Source organism: Canis lupus, chromosome 23 (genome assembly GCF_048164855.1).
Source record: "Canis lupus baileyi chromosome 23, mCanLup2.hap1, whole genome shotgun sequence".
Taxonomy (NCBI): Eukaryota; Metazoa; Chordata; class Mammalia; order Carnivora; family Canidae; genus Canis; species Canis lupus.
In genome coordinates, this window is record NC_132860.1 from 10,452,201 (window position 1) to 10,468,376 (window position 16,176).

Consider the following 16,176-nt stretch of genomic DNA (forward strand, 5'->3'; position numbering starts at 1 on the left):
CTTTATTTGTTATTATTACTATTTCTACTATTACAACCTTCACTGTGGTAAAATTCACATAAAAAAACTTTACATTTTGGGCAGCCCCGGTGGCCCAGCGGTTTAGCACCGCCTTCAGCCCGGGGTGCGATCCTGGAGACCCGGGATCGAGTCCCATGTCAGGCTTCCTGCATGGAACCTGCTTCTCCCTCTGCCTGTGTCTCTGCCTCTCTCTTTGTCTCTGTGTCTGTCATGAATAAATAAATAAAATCTTTAAAAAAACTTAACATTTTAATCATTTTCAGTATACAATTCAGTGGCCTTAAGTACATTGACATTGTGGTGCAGCATCACCACCACCCAGCTCCCGAACTTCATCATCTTCCCATACTGAAACTCTACCCATTAAATGATGACTCCCCATTCCTCCCTTTGCCCAGCCTGGTCACTCTCTTTTTCAGTAGCATGCTCCAAAGTCTTCACTGTTGGCGATTGAAAAGGGGTTGTAAAGGTAGGATCCTTGGTAGGATTTCCTTTGAGTTCTCTGAACTCCTGCTGGGGAGCCTCCGAGTTAAAGGTTTTTGCCATTTGCAGCAAACTTTGAGGATTGCAGATGGTTACAAAATAGATGTCAATACAGCTGCTTTGCATGGGATGGATCTGGAAGAGCCTTCCAAGGACTGGTGCATTTCTCCTAAAAATACCCAAGGATGTGGCTTGGCATAGCTTTGGGGAGAAACCAACAGTTTTTAAATTCTTCAATAGCATCTACCTCCTGGTGAAGACTAAATGAAAGAACTCATGTCGTGTGTATGATACAGTGCCTGGCACAGATAAGACCTGTGCATGTAGGCTGTTGTTACTGTTACTGCACTCTGGCAGAGATATTATGTATTATGTTTTGTATTTAATCCCCACAATAGATAGATATCATCTTCATTTTACTTGAGGAAGCTAAGGCTCTGAGCTGTTAACATCCTCAAAATTACCGAGCTTATAAGTGCCAGAGTAGCAGAAGGGGGATTCAAACCCGTACTCCTCCTCTCATTAGATGCCACCTGTTGTAGTATACAAAGAATGGAGCTCTATGGGTGAGTCCTATTGACTTTATTCTTGATATTTCATCTTTCCGCCTACCCTGGCCTTTCACTGGACTACTCTTCTTGCTACTTCTTCGTAAAGTCAGGCAGCTAATGTCCAAGCTTCAGAGCTTTCTGGATTTACCAGTCCTCAATCTCTGTACCATTTCAAAGTGATCACTCACAGTCTTAATAAGCTCTCTGCTCTAGAAAAAGAAACTGAAACCATGCTGCTTCCAGAAGAATAAAAGACACCAGAGATCACTTTCCCTTTGTTTGGGCACATGGAAAGGCCATCTGCAGGCCAGGAAGAGAGGGTTCAGCAGAAACCACCCCTGAAAGCATGTTGAGTTTGGATTTCTAGCTTCCAGAAATGTGAGAAAATAAATTTCTGTTCTTTAAGCCACCCAATCTGTCGTATTTTGTCATGGCAGCGTGAAGCGACTGATACACTAATGTATGAGAAGTCTGATATTCAGTCCAGGGCTGGTAGCCGTAGGAAGAGCTGTCTCTCTATTTCACTTTCCTTAGTGCAGGCTTGCTTCTTCAAGGTTTTCTCGTGGTCTAATATAGCTGCTGGAGTTCTAGCTGTCACATCCATATTCCAGCAGGAGGCAAGTAGAGGGAAAGCAGACAAAAAGTGGCTCTATTAAGGTACTTTCCCTGAGGTGGTACCCAGCAGTGTCCACCTACAGCCTGTTGGCCAGAACCTAGTTACATGGCCACACCTAACCATAATGAAAGCTTGAAATTAGGGTTTTCGCTGGGGCACGTGGCTTCCCTCAATGAAATGTGGGGAGAATGGATCTTGAGTAGATAACCACTAGTTTCTCCCTCAAGAAGCACGAGCACTCTGGGGAATAAGGAATCTAGAAATGAGCTTCTCAGTCACAAGAACAGTCCTACTTCTCAGAGCCTGTGAACCGCCCCCGGTATCCTAGCAAGATACAATAGGAGATGGCTCCTGTTGTCTGCAGGGTAGCCCGTGCCCCTACTTGGCTGGAGGAAGCTGTGCAGTTTGCTCTCAGCAGCCCTCCCAACCTTTTCTTCCCCGTTCACCAACACCTTGTCTCAAGCCCCATTCCCTGAATATGCCTGCACTCACCTGCCTTCCAGTTCCCTCTACCTGAACTATGCCCTCTGCCCTTTGGCACCCTAATATCTTATCCATCCATTCAGGCCCACCCAAACGCTTCCTCCCAGAAGCACCTGAGGTGATGTAGAATGTTCCCTTTCCTATATTCCTGTGCACTTTGCCTACATGTGTATCCTAATATTCATCATGAGCTGCTTGTAGTTAAGAATTATGTAGAATATTGTCTCTACTTTTGTGTATGTTTGAAAGTTTGTGTAATAGGCTGTTCACATGTGCCTACCCCAAAGGCAGGGATGGCATCATTTCGTTGCCATACTACCAGGGTTTTACAAGTATTTATTTGGCACCTACTAAGCGTCAGGCATTCTTCTTGACCCTAGGATATAGCAATGAGCAAAACTATCCCTGACCTCATAATGCCTGCTAACCTGGAGACATGGGGAGCAGCAGATGTTAGGCAGCAAATTTATAATAAATACATGAAACATTAATAAATGTGTAATTGCAAATTGTGAGAAATACTGTTAAGGAAAAAGCAGGATGCAAAATCAGAGAGGAGTGGTATGTATTTTAGGTGGTATGTCCCATAGACCAGAATTTAAATCCCTTCTCTCCCATATGGAATAATTCCACACAATTAATGTAGATACTCTCCTGTTAAGGAGCTGGAACTTAACTTCCCATTCGCTGAGCATGGGCTCTACTTAGTGACTTGCTTCCAAAGAGTAGAGCCTGGAAGTGCAGGGGACAGGTAGGGGGTTGGAGGGTGGTGGAAGGAAGCAGAACTTTACAGTGAAGAAACCCAGCAAACGTTACCGAGGCCAGATGATCAAGGTTAACAGCATCAGTGATAAACTGTGTGGATATTATGTACCTTGGATATGACACAAGGAGAAGGGCACTTCACCTCTGTGAATCCAGCCTAACCAGGAATAAAACGTCAGAAAAAACAAAACAGAACAAAACAAAAAACAACTGGATGTAGGAGCATCCTACAAAATACCTGGCTAGTACTTCTAACACCATCAAGGCCAGGAAGCACAGGGAAAGTTGGAAGAACTCTAAGGGACCTGAGGAGCCTAAGGAGACACGACAACTAAACCTTATGTGCTGTCCCAGATGGCATCCTGGAGCAGAAGGACGGGTGGGGGAAAACTCAAGAAATCTAAACGGAGTGTAGCATTTAGTGAACAATAGTGGTCCCTTCGTTGTGACAGATCCGCCACAGTAATGTGTTAGTAAGAAGGACCCCCCGCCCCCGTTTGGGGAGAGGCATTTGGGAGCTGTACTATCTTTTCAACTCCTCTGTAAAGCTAACGCTGTTCTACAGTTAATACTTGATGAAGCTACGTCCCTGCCCTCCTGCTCCCTGACCATAGGAGTTGGGCGAGTGACTTCACCCCTCTGGGCTCAGTCCAGCAGCAGAATGGGGGTGACTGCACCTTCACTGCAGGATTGAGAAGAGGCTTCAGTGCAACAGCGTGTGGCAGCTTTGGCGACAGTGTGCTCAGCGTGCAGGTTCCCCTCCTGCTCCTTCGGCTGCTGGCAGAGGGGCTCTCCAGAGGCTTTCCAGGGGCTGCTGCCCCTGCCGCGCCTTGGTATCAGACTTCCGTGCAGAAAACTTCTCCCTCACCTTTCCTGACAGCTTGCTCGGAGGGACTAAGACTGCATTTTTATTTTCATATTTCACTTGATTTTTTTTTCCCCCTTGAATTTGGTGTTTCTCTTCAGGAATCAGCATATGATTCAAACTGCCAGTTCTAAATTTAGTACTGCCTGCGATACGGAGAATGCATTTAGTGCTGCCTGGGATATGTATTTGGAAATAATGGTTTTATTTATCCACATCCAGTAATTCTGACTGCCTGCTGGGTTCTTTCAGGAAAGAGTTTGTCATCTCCTTTCCTCCTAATGATGAAATGTTGCCTGGTCAGGTCCCAGAGGCCTAGGCCGAGCCAGAGGCTGGTGACTCGAGTCTCTGTTTAATTAAACAATATCATCCCCAGGATTCTGCAGTCATGGGTTCTCTCCAAGGCTTCTGCTTAGAAGGAATTTGGAAGCAAGGTCTAGAAAGGACCTAAGGGCTCTTTGGAGCCTGGAGGCTTATTTCTGGGTACCAGCATGATAAGATTTTCCTCCTTTTCAGAGAATTGCCCCTTCAGGGCTGGACTGTATGAAAGGAGGAGGCAGTCGCATGGGTATGGAGCACGGTACCGGGCTTCGGATGCTGAGGCTGTAGAGGCAAATCACATACAGCCCCTGCCCCCTGAGAGCTAGAGTTCATTCAGTGATTCAAACAAATGTATTGAGTCTCTACCAGGTAGAGACACCATGCCAATCAGTAGGGTTACAGTAGTGACTGTCACCAAAGTTTCAGTCCCCAGAAGCTGGAGTTCTTATACATGTGGTTTGTGTGGCTCCGACATAAAGCGGGAGATAAGGGGTGATGTGTAATAAGTTAGGGAGAGGCAGTGTGTGTTCATTTCCTAGGATGCAGTAATAAAGTACCACAATCCAAGGGGCTTACAACAGAAATACATTCTCACAGTTCTGTCTGAAAAGGCATCAGCAGGGCCATGCTCCCTCTGGAGGCTCTAGGAGAGAATCCATCCTTGCTCCTCTGTCTTTGGGCGGCCACAGGTATTCACCCATTGACTTGTGGCTGCAGGACTCCATTGTCTGCTTCTGTCTTCCCACTGCCTTTTCCTGTGTGTCTGTGTCTCCCATCTTACAAGGACCCTTGTCATTGGATTTAGGGCCCACCTGGATAATCCCAGATGATCTCATCTCAAGGCTCTTAGCTTAGTTACACAGGTCTATCTGCCAAGACTCTAGAGGAGAGAGCATCCTTCCTTCTACCAGCTTCTGATAGCTGCTACCTTTCCTTGACTTGTGGCCACATCACCCTACTCTTTGCCTCCAAGGTCACATTGCCTCCTCGTCTTTTCTGTGTCAGGAGTCCCTCTGCCTTTCTCTTAAGAGGACATTTGTGATGGTGCCGAGGTTCATGCAGATAATCCAGGACAATTTTTTCATCTCAAGATCCTTAACTAATTCACATCTGTAAAGACCCTGTTTGGAAAAAGGTTCACAGGTTCTAGGGGGTTAAGATACGAATATATCTTTTGGAGGGCTACTGTGTCACCTCCTACACAGTGCAAAAGTATATAGCCTTTGAATGTTCACCCATTGAGGTTGGTTGAATTCCCCTTTTCCACTCGAGGACATTAAGGTTCAGAGAAATTAAGTGTTTTACCCAAAGACATTCAAAACGGAAGTAGCAGAATCAGGGATGAGACCAGGAGTTGTCTGCCTTTGAAGCCCATTCTTTTCCTCCTGTGGCTCCTGACCAGCTAGATTTTGAGGCATCTGTCCTTTGGTTTAAGACACAAGTGGCCATGGGAAACCACACTTGGCTTTACCAGCATTAAGATCTGGTGGGAGCTAGTCCGAGGCCCCTGGTAGCTGAGAGCAGGCTGCGGTGGAGATGGACGGGAAGTTTGGGGGAGGGCTGGGGTGGGGGCTGAGGGCTGCAGGCTGCTAATGAAGGAAGGGGGTCTAGAACCAGGTGTGGGGCCAGGGTACCTTCTAAATAAGGGAAATAGTCCCTAGAGGAGAGGTGGGCAATGCTTTGCCATCTCCGAGTTTTGTACCATGCCTTCTCCGGTTCTTTGATGCGTGAGGGACTTCTGTGCTCGCCTGCAGCTGAGAATCTGTAGGGAAGGGCTCTGTGGTTTGGGTTGGCCATGCCCCCAGCATTCCCTGAGACCTCTCTGAGTGAGGCCCTGGGAACTCTGAGATGAATACCTTGTGGTCCTTTCACTGGTGGCAGAGTGACAAAGGAGAAAAACATGGAGAGTCAAATCCCGCTCTGCCTCTCTCACTGTGTGACCTCGGTCGGACGAGATATACTTTACCTTTCCAAGCCTGTGTTTCCTTATCTGGAAAAAAATAAAGAATTTTTTTGTTTTTGAGATTTAAAGGGGATAAAAATGAGAAGTGTACTGGCACAGCCCAGAATATAGTAGAGTCCATAAATGTTACTTCCATTGCATCAAAAAAGCTCACTTCTGGGCCAGAGCAGTGGTTCACAAACTGTAAGCTCTGGCACTTAGAATCTAGAGAATAGAATAACATCCCCAAATAGCTATATATACCTATAAGCAGCATTGTTTCATATATATAATATATATATTATATATATATTATATATATATATATATATATATTTGTGTGGTATTGTGCTGTTTTTTTTATTGTGTTTTCAATGGAGAAATCCTCTGTTTACAAAATAGCTCTTGAAAAATACAAGTACAGATACTATAAAACAAAGCAAACTCCAGTCATGAGACACTACATACATCATGCGAAAGGGATCATTATATATATATATATATATATATATATATATATATATATATAGGGAGAGAGAGAGAGAGACAGAAAGAGAGAGAGATGCTATCATATTGACTCAGATACAGTTACATTTAAAAGCTTTACTGAATTCATAGTAACTTTTTATTATTACATGTTGCTTTGATCAGTGTGCATGGAAAGGTTCTGAAGTTCTCTGATATGGAAAAGGAGTCTTCATACTCAAATATGTTGGCCAGCACTGCAGTAGCATGGGAGACAGAGGTATAAACTGACCAATCAGATGGCGCATGAGCATTGCTCTTACAGAGCGAAGTCTGGGTTCTACAGAAGCACAGAGGAAAGCTAGACAAGCTGCCTGGAGAGATCTGGGGAGGAGGAGGGGATATTTAGGCTAGGCCTTCGAAGATGAGTCGGAGTTTGCCTCATTTGGGGAGCAAGCTCTGCAGGCAGGGAGAAGAGCAGGTTAAAAGGCACAAAGTCCGGGTGCTGAGGACTGAGGTTTGGGGGAGAGAAGGGGAAAGGCCAGACAAGGAGGTGGGAGCTGGGTCAGGGCCAGGCCTGAACGCTGTGCTAGGGGAAGATCACCATAGGCAGGGGAACCACAGGAGGGTTTGCACAGTGTTAGATTGGCCTTCTAGAAAGATCACTGCCCTGATGGGAAGTGGAGCTCAGGATGCCTGTGAGTAGGAGGGATGTTGGGGAGAAGGCGCGGAGCTCACAGCAGAGTGGGAAAGCACAACGTTTTAGAGCGCGCAGCCTGGGCCTAAATCTTCGCCCTGCCCCCTGTCAGCTGAGTGATCCAAGTACTTGTCTCCCTGTCCCTCAGTCTCCTTTCCGTACGGTGGACATAATGTGTCTGCCTCAGAGGACTCTTGGGAGGATTAAATGAGCAAATGCACTTCATGGGATAGTCGGTCTTAAAAAGGAAGGCCACTCAGACGCACACCACAACATGGATGTACCTCGAGGGCATCATGCTCAGCGACAGAAGCCAGTCACCAAGGGCAAACGCTGTGTGACTCCACTCACAGCAGCTACTGAGAGTAGTCACACTCAGAGAGATAGAAAGTAGAAGAGCAGGTGGCAGGGGCTCAGGAGGGGGAGAAATAGGAAGCTACTATCTCACAGGTATAGAGTTTCATTATGTGAAGACGCAAAGATGCGGTGACAGTTGCACACAGTGTGAGTGTAGCTCACACCACTGAGCTGTGTGCACCTAAACATGGTTAAAAGCACAAACTTTATGTCAGGTATGTCTTAGTACAATTTTTTTAAAAAGAAAAGTTAAAAATGCATTTCAAATGATGTTAGTATTATTGTGCTAGGTAAGTGATGATGAGGGTCGGCAAAAATGAGGATGGAGAAGAGGAAATATCATCTCCATCTTTTCAGGCAGATCCCACAGGGCTGGGTGACCCGGAGCTATGGGTATAAAGCTGAAGCACAGCAGCTACCAGGACTCCACAGAGCCAGGGCCAGGCCACACACCTCCATCAGAGCCTCTCTGAGGACCCATGAATTTCTGCGGCTTGTCCTGCAGGGGCAGAGGGCCAGAGCCAGCTGGTGCTGAGTCACCCCCTGGGCCTGGTGCTGCCAAAGGCCCATCCCTGTACCCATCTCCCAGACGACAGCAGCTGCCACGTCCCAGGCTTGGGTGCTCAGGGCTCTGCGAAGGAATAGCCTCTGTCCCCCAGAATCATACCACAGCAATCTTACCACGATGGCCTTCCTCCCTCCCGTGGGATCTGAAAGCCTAGGGAACGATCCCACCAGAAACCTGAGAGAAGAGGCTGAAGGGCGCCTCCCATTGATCATTCCAGTTCAAGCATGGCATTTCCATTCCTATGTTTTATGGAAACCTCACAGAAACCAAGATGGGGAGGTTTGTGCCACCTCAGCCCAGCCCCGTAGGAGAGGGCCAAGCTGACAGCGAAAGGCCTGAGGTGTCCCCACAGTGGAATTGGGGAGCCTTTTGGGCCTTTTTAGAAGAGGCAGTTGGTGTGGCCGTGAAGCTTCCAGGCTTCAGCCATGCCACTAACTGCTTATGTGACAGTGAACAAACTAACCTTTCTGAGTTTCAGTTTCCTTGATGGGAAAGGGGAGATAGCTATCTCATGGGATTTCTGTGAAATATAATTGAGATACCTACATAGAGCATGGTACATTATAAGTGCTTAATAAACATGTTTTCTTTCTGTGCTGTAAAATTTCATACTTTTTTTTTCTCATAACCACCCTGAAAGGAAGAATTTCTTTGTTTGCTTTTTTTTTTGTTGTTTTATAGGTAAGGAAATTAGAACTCTTAGAGATTAAGAAACTTGGCCTAAATCCCCACAGGTAGTGGATGGTAGCTCTGGATCCCTCTAAGCCTTTGTCCTTCCACTGGGAGGCTGTGCTTCCTGTGTCTCACTGAGTCCTGGACACAGATTTCACACATGAGACCACTTCTAGAGCAGTACTTGGGTAGAGTGGACACCCAGAAAGCTATAACCATACAGTGTTCAGATACAATAATGGGAAAGTGTGTGCCTGGTCACAGGAGTATGGCTCTCCTAGGCCTTCTTTCCATCTAAAAGAAGGAGAAAAATAAATACACACACACACACACACACACACACACCCCTAATTTGCTTCTACCTGGAGTACTGGCTGATGGTGATCATAAGCTGTAGCAGCTACTATAAACATGCAGGTAACTCTTTTTTGGCGGGGAGGAAGAGGTGCACAGCAACACCAGCAGCAGGAGAGAGGGACCCCTGGTCTTTCAGTAGACACAGAAGACAATGCACCTGTCCTGACAGGCTTCTTGAGGAAAAGGAGTACTTTTCCTGGTCCTTGAAGGACCACCTTTTGGTGTATAATGGGTAAGGCCATTTCTCTATTTGAGATTTCATCTGAGTGATGATATCATTTTCTTGTCACCACATTCCAGGCCATTATCGGAGGAGGAAGTAGAACCCCCACCCAGACCCGAGCTCAGAAATGAAAGGATTGGCCTAGGCAGAAGGCAGGGTTGATGTTGGATCTCCTGACTTGGATAACAAGTGCAGCAAAGCTCTGTAGGACAGATTTCCCAACCAGGGAATGAAGACCATGAGGCGCCGACGGTGCATAGCCAGGCATAGGCTGCTGGCAGGCGCCAGTCTTTGGACCACCCAGTCACCTCCCCCTTCAGCCAGTGTGTCAAGCATTGTCATATCTCACATGTGCCTTAACATGTCAGGAAGTACTGCTCTGGGAGGCTGTGCCTTTGAGAGAATAAGCAAGATAGTGACCAAGGGGATACTGCTGCTGGAAATTCAAAGGACAGGAAGCAAAAGCTGCTGCAGATGTATGTTCCAGCCCCTTGGAGAGAGACAGGAGATGTTAGAGTCAGAAACCTCATCTTGGCAGCCCTGCCTGCCTGCCTGGAGATATGTTTTGGATACTGGGATTCTTTCTTTTTAGTGCCCCTAGCATTTAGTAAACTTCCATGTGCAAATCCTGCCCTACCTCTGCTGCATTAATGGGAAAGAGGTTCCTCCATCCTTGGGCTAAGGTTGTTCAGAGGAAGAATTCTCCTGCTTCCCGGAGACCGTGGTGAGAGGCCAAGACAGCCTGAGGAAGCAGAAGAAAGGCTGCTTGAGAACACAGTCTACCTGCTTCCCACCAGGAGCCAAATGGAAATAGTCTCCAGCCTGGACTTGCCTTCGGGAGGAAGTCCACTCGCGGATTAACAAAAATCCGTGTCTTCCCCAACACTCAGAGCTCAGGCTGAGAAGCCGTAAGACACTCAGGTATTTGTGCAGATCCAAATCCCAAATCAGATACAGATCCCAGGGAAGAATGGAGATCCTAAAAACCATGTTTTGCAAAAGCAGGTTGTCTTGCTTGAATGAGCAAACCTATTCATACCCCCAGTCCTTGTTGGCACTAACTGCATCCCCGTGGAGAAGGAGAGCTCAGCAATCAGCAAGACTGTTGGCGAGGAATTCCTGTCCCAGCATTCTTCAGAGAAATTCTACTTCCTCAAACCCTGTGAGAAATTGGTAAAGCATAAGCTTTGGGGTCTCCGTTACCAAGTGACTCAACTCTCTGAACCTCAGTTCCTTATCTGTAGGCAAACATCAAAATAGCAAAACCTACCTCTCAGGTCTTTTGGAGGATTACATGAAGTAAGCTAGATGAAAACACCCGGTCTCATGTGTCGTCATGTATTAGTTAAGGTTCTCCAAAAAAACCCCAGAACCAACAGGATCTATCGGTCGACCGATCTATCTAGATTTATTTTAAAGAATTGTCTCATATGGTCGTGGGGGCTGCCAAGTCTGAAATCCTTGGGATAAGCCAGCAGGCTGGAGATTAAGTGAGAGTTGATGTTGCAGTGCTGAATCCAAAGGCTAGAAACTCAGGCAGGATTTCTCTGTTGCAACCTTGAGGCAAGATTCCTTCTTCAGTTAACAGCCTTTGCTCTTAAGGCCTTCAGCTGATTGGATGAGGCCCACCACAATTGATTGTAAATGTTAATCACATCTCAAAAAAAAAAAAAAAAAAAAAAAACCTTTACAGCAACATCTAGACTGGTGTCCAGAAACAACTGGTCGCCAAAAGCTGGCCAGGGTGGCACAGAGTTAACTATTAGACCACAAAAAGGCTAGGGTTCTCAACAGACATTCCCTTGCCTCTCTTTCTTCTTTTCAAAGTCACTGCTGAGGTCTGAAGAGGCTTCACTCAGTGACATCTCTGGTGTGTGGGCCTGGAAACTATTAGAATCTGGGCAGTGAGACCTGTGTGTCCCTCCTGTCGCTCTGAGATCTGTTTCTGCTGACTTCACACCCTAGGGAATCAGTGTCCCTACTCCTGAGTCAAGCCCTGGAGGAGGCTTTGTGGTTTTCCGTTGAAGTCTGCATTCGGAGCCATACCAGTTTCCCTCTGTGTTCTGTCCAGGTTGTTTCTGATCCGCTTCTCCAGTACCTGCAGTGTGGCGTTCATTATTTTTGTTTCTGGGGTTGGATCAGAAGACCGGGGCAAGACGGTTTGACCCTCCTGGGCAGCCTTTCTGGCGCAGGGCTAGCTAGCAGTGACTAGGAGACTGCAAGGAAACACTTGGTGGGCGAGTAAGAGTTAACTCCCTGCCTAGAATGTTTCAGGTGGCATCATGCCTGGAAGGAGAGAGCTGGACTCCGTTCCATCACAGAGATTTATACTCCGCAGGTGATCCAAAGTGCTTCTCCGTTTAATGGAATGTGGAATTGCTTTTGCCAAAGAATCCCTGGATGGGTCCTCTATGGCAGCATAAAGTTAGGGAAAAGGCGCTGGACCCGGACTTAGACCTGGACCCGGCTTTGCCCCTACCTCCCCTTGTGATTGTGGACAAGTCGCTTCCTGAATTTAGGCCTCAGCTTCCACTTTCACAAAATTCTGGAAACAACACTCCATTTCTACCTTAGCTTTGCACAGGTACCACCTTACAGCTTTTATTTTATTTAAGATTTTATTTGTTTTAGAGAGTGTGTGTGAGAGCAGGGACAGAGGGAGAGGGAGAAAATTTTAAGCAGACTGCACTGACTGTGGGGTCTGATGTGGGGCTCAACCTCAGGACCCTGAGATCATGACCTGAGCCTAAACCAAGAGTCGGACACTTAAAGCCACTGAGCCACCCAGGTGCCCCTACCTTGTAGCTTTTAGTGCACCTCCACAATTAGTCATCTCTGTTCCTCATACCACCCTTATGAGGTGGGCAGGATATAGGTATGGAAATGGACTGTTCCCATCCTCCAGACAAGGTCCAAAGAGATTAAATGACTTGCCTAAGCCCACACAGACGGGAGATGATCTAGGAGAATTGAACCCAGCTTGTTTGGGGGCATCCTTCTGAATATGGCCACGTCTGTAGAACTGTAAAGAAGGGCGCACACGGAGCAGCCAGCCAGTGAGGGGGACCCAGTGGGAAGGGCAGCAGCCCCAGAGCGGGGTGATACTGCTCCCAAAGCACCCAAGGGTTTGGAGGCACAAGCTAGTCTCCGCGGACTCCCATAGACTGAAGGAGGGTTAGTCTCCTGCTACTCAAATTAAAATGTTTTCTTGTGCTATTGATTCAATTCCGAAAACATTTATTGAAGCTTTATCACAGACCAGGCGCTCTACTGGGAGGGGGGCGCAGAGTAAGTAAGCAGAAGTATAATGCAAAGTCGACCGTCGACTTCTGCAAGCAGAAGTATAATGAAAAGTTTTATATTTGAAATGCAAACAGAGGGCTTTGGATCCGCACTGGAAGGTGTGTGCGATTGAGTCATCCCGGGGAGATGAAGGCAAATACAGCTGAGCCCTGAAGGATGAAGCCGGATTTGGCCATCAGGAGACAGAAGGAGGAAAGGGGTCGCTGCCCTGCCCTTCCTTGGTCGGTGGCGCCCGCTGCAGCCACCCCTGCGGCCGTGCGACGGGAAGCCAGCTGCCACAGCCTGCTCGCCCTAGGACCTGGCCAGCCCCAGCCTGGCCCCTGAGGAGCCTCTGCCCTTGCTCAGGTTTGATGCAGTGCCTGAAGCAGACAGTGCAGAGCAAGAGGGATGGTGCAGCTCTCGGCAGAGTGCACAGTGGGAGGGGAGGCAGGGCCCCCCCCTGGCAGGGGGATGGGCGGCTGGGAAGGAGGTGCCTTTTTTAGTGATTGGGCCTACCCCTTCCAAGGGCCTGGGAGGCTGAGCTGTTGCTGTGCATGTGTGATGTTAGACTCAGAGTGTTTTGTGTCTTTATTTTAAAACTGGCTTCTCAGTCTCCTGTGCAATTTTCTGTCATCTCGTTGCCATGGAGAAGTCGGCTGGGGCTGGAAGCTCCTGTCCCTCTCTGTGTCAGCATTTTGGGACCTGCCAGTTGCCTCCCGCCCTCTACAGATGGAGGGGGGTGCAGGACCCCACTTGGGGGTTGGACCCTCTCTCTGCCGGGAGTGGTGCTGCATCTCGATTCCCCTTGGGGTAGGAGTTTCATTCATCTGCGTCCTGACTCAGCAGCTCTGTAGTGACTGTCCCTGCGGGCCAGGCCCAAAGGTGACTGTGGCCGGGGGCACACACATATTCAGGCACCACTCTGCCAACCAGTTCTTTCGCATCATCCCTTTCTTGTCCTGACCCTCAACCTCATTCTTCTGTAGAATTAAAGGACTGTGTTTGCTTCTCCTCCAACCTTTATAACTGCTCATTTAGAATCTCCCTGGAAGTTTCTTATGAGTCTCTGTGCTTCTGGATCCCATTTCCTCTCTGTGGCTCCAGCACCTGGCTCAGGATCTCCGGCAAAAGAAGGGCTCCCCCAGGAAGTATCTGTCCAATGGAATCCTTTCTCAGACTCTCAGGGTGTCTGTCTGTCTTGCCTTTCTTCCTCTCTTCCGAGCCCAGAGGCAGCGTGGGTGGCAGCCTGAGCCAGTGGGAAAGGATGGACTTTGGAACCAGAGAAGTCTGCACTTGAGTTTTGGCACCACCTTTTTCTAGCTGTATGATTTCAAGCAAGTGGCTTTTTCACTTGGAGCCGTAGGCAAACCTAATACTTTCCTTTAAACCTGCATCGCCTGTCAATCGGTAATTGAGTTTGGACATTTTAAAAAATGGCATAGGAAGTTCTGGTGGCCCTTTACCCCTACCGGATGCTCTCCTTGCACACCCATGGGGGACCCAGTGAGTAAAGGGTCCCTGCAGGAGGCCTCAGAGCTGTGTTCTGGCTGTGACCCTGAGGTATGACTTGACTGTTCAAATCTCTTTCCTTCCCAAGGCCTGTTTTCCTATTTGAAAAATTAGGGCATTAGATTACATGATCTTGAAGAGTTCTTTTCACCCTAAAAACCTGAAGATTCAACTTTAAAAGAAAAACCTTGCCACAGCTGGTATGACCATCAGTACCAGTGCCCCTCGGGTGCAGGCTGGCCTCAGCATGACCCCTTCAGCCAGCCTCTCCAGCTACTCTCCCAGGAAGCCCTGGCGTTGGATGCGGAAATCTCTTTTGGATATAAAAGCCCTCTTGAATGCATCATCTCTATCCCACCCCAATCTAGAGGCTAGGCTTGGCTTGCGTCCCAGAACAGTGGAGAACTGCTGAAAGGAGGGTTTTTTTTCCTTCTTCCCCAGTGTTGCTTTTTCCTCAGGACCTGTTGCCTTTCTGAGGCTCTAGCTAGTGAGGATTGTATTTCCTGAGCTACCTGCAAGCCAGGGCTCTGTGCCAGAGGAGTAGAGACACAGGAGGCATCCCTCCACACCCCACCCCGCCCCCGCAGTGTTATGCACAGGCGAAACAAAGCAGAGCCTTCCAGTTCCTGAGAGGCTTGTCCAGCGAGTTTACGTGGTCCTGGCCCCTCTGCCTTGGGCAGACTCTTCCCTTGCAGTGCCCAGTGTCCTTTTCCATAGCATTGAGAGGGTTGGGCCAGGGATCTCAAAGTTCCCTTCCTGCTCTGGCACTTCTGTTCTAAGTGCTATAGCTCAGTGAAGGGGCACTTGTAGGCCTTCTAGTAGAGGGACTTGAGCCAAGCCTTGAAGGCCAGACAAGGATTTGGACTGGCCCAGAAGAAATGGATGAGGGCCTTCCTGACTAGAAGAAATGGAAGGAACATGTATGAGCACGGTCAGAGGCTATAGAGCACAGGTGCGGGTGGGAAGCCCTCCAATCAAAACAGAGGGTTCATGCAGGTCATGAGGAGCAAGAGCGATCTTGGACGAGCTAGCTCTTGCCATCCCTCTGAGGGCCGTCATTCCCAGGGGCACAGGGTAGCAGTGGTACCTAAGGACAGAGAAGCAAACAAGGTGGGATACCTCCCTATCTGAGGGCCCCAGTCTGATGCTTCTCATGACAGAATGGCCTGCACCCAGAAGGCACAAGGGTCAGAGCTAGGAGAGGACACCCCCTCCAGGTCCTTTCCTTCTCACTTCAGCCAGCAGGTTCTTGGTTGGTAGGATCAGGGCAGAGTGTGGAAGAGTAAGTCTTCCCAGGATAGCTGCCCTTCTGCATGGTTTGTTCCTACCCATATGTTTTCTTGAAGTCCAGGGGACAAGAGGGGTATTGTGACTATGTCCTTGGGACTGGATTCTAGATCCATCTACGAGGCTTATGAATCAGAGTCTCACATCCTAGACCTAGCCGTGACGTCCATCCCCCCAGTCCTCTGGCTGAGGCTGACTCCCGTCACCCCTCTGTACCCGCAGCTTCACAGATGCCAGGTCCTCTCAGTGCTGCATCCTTGCTTTCTCTCCTGCCATCTGCCTTCTGCATCCCACCGCTTCTGAGACTGTGGGGTTCACTCATCCTCTTTCTCGTGGACTTTACCTCTTTCTCCGAGCAGATCTTCCTGTAGCCCCTCCTCCACATTCAGCCAAAGTGCTCCCTAAATGTAATCCGCCGTGACGACAACGACAATGATGATGACTGTTATTATCCAGATTTTGCTTCTGAAGCACAGCTCTAATTCTGCTCCTCCCTTGCTCAAGTCTTAGTGGCTTCCAATGGCTGCTGGATAAAGTCCAAAATCTTTAGTCAGGCGTTTTGAGGATTATATTTCCTGAGCCATCTGCAGTGATATGCCCCCTACCTGTCATTCCAAATTTATTTCTTTCTACTGCCTTTTGCACTGCCTCTCCTTCCACCAAACCGAGCTACCACCATTAGCTCTATAAGCTCCATCTACCTTCCCAGCAA

At 48.2% G+C, this 16,176-nt stretch overlaps 1 protein-coding gene and 1 long non-coding RNA gene across 2 annotated transcripts in view; both read left to right on the plus strand.

The window, feature by feature from the left end:
- Positions 1-12,805, plus strand: part of LOC140614718 (uncharacterized) — a 46,700-nt gene extending 33,895 nt beyond the window's left edge. The window contains exon 3 of the long non-coding RNA XR_012015502.1: positions 12,764-12,805. This is a non-coding gene — a long non-coding RNA (uncharacterized lncRNA). The remainder of the gene's footprint in view (positions 1-12,763) is intronic.
- Positions 1-16,176, plus strand: part of SERGEF (secretion regulating guanine nucleotide exchange factor) — a 220,343-nt gene that overhangs the window by 185,358 nt on the left and 18,809 nt on the right.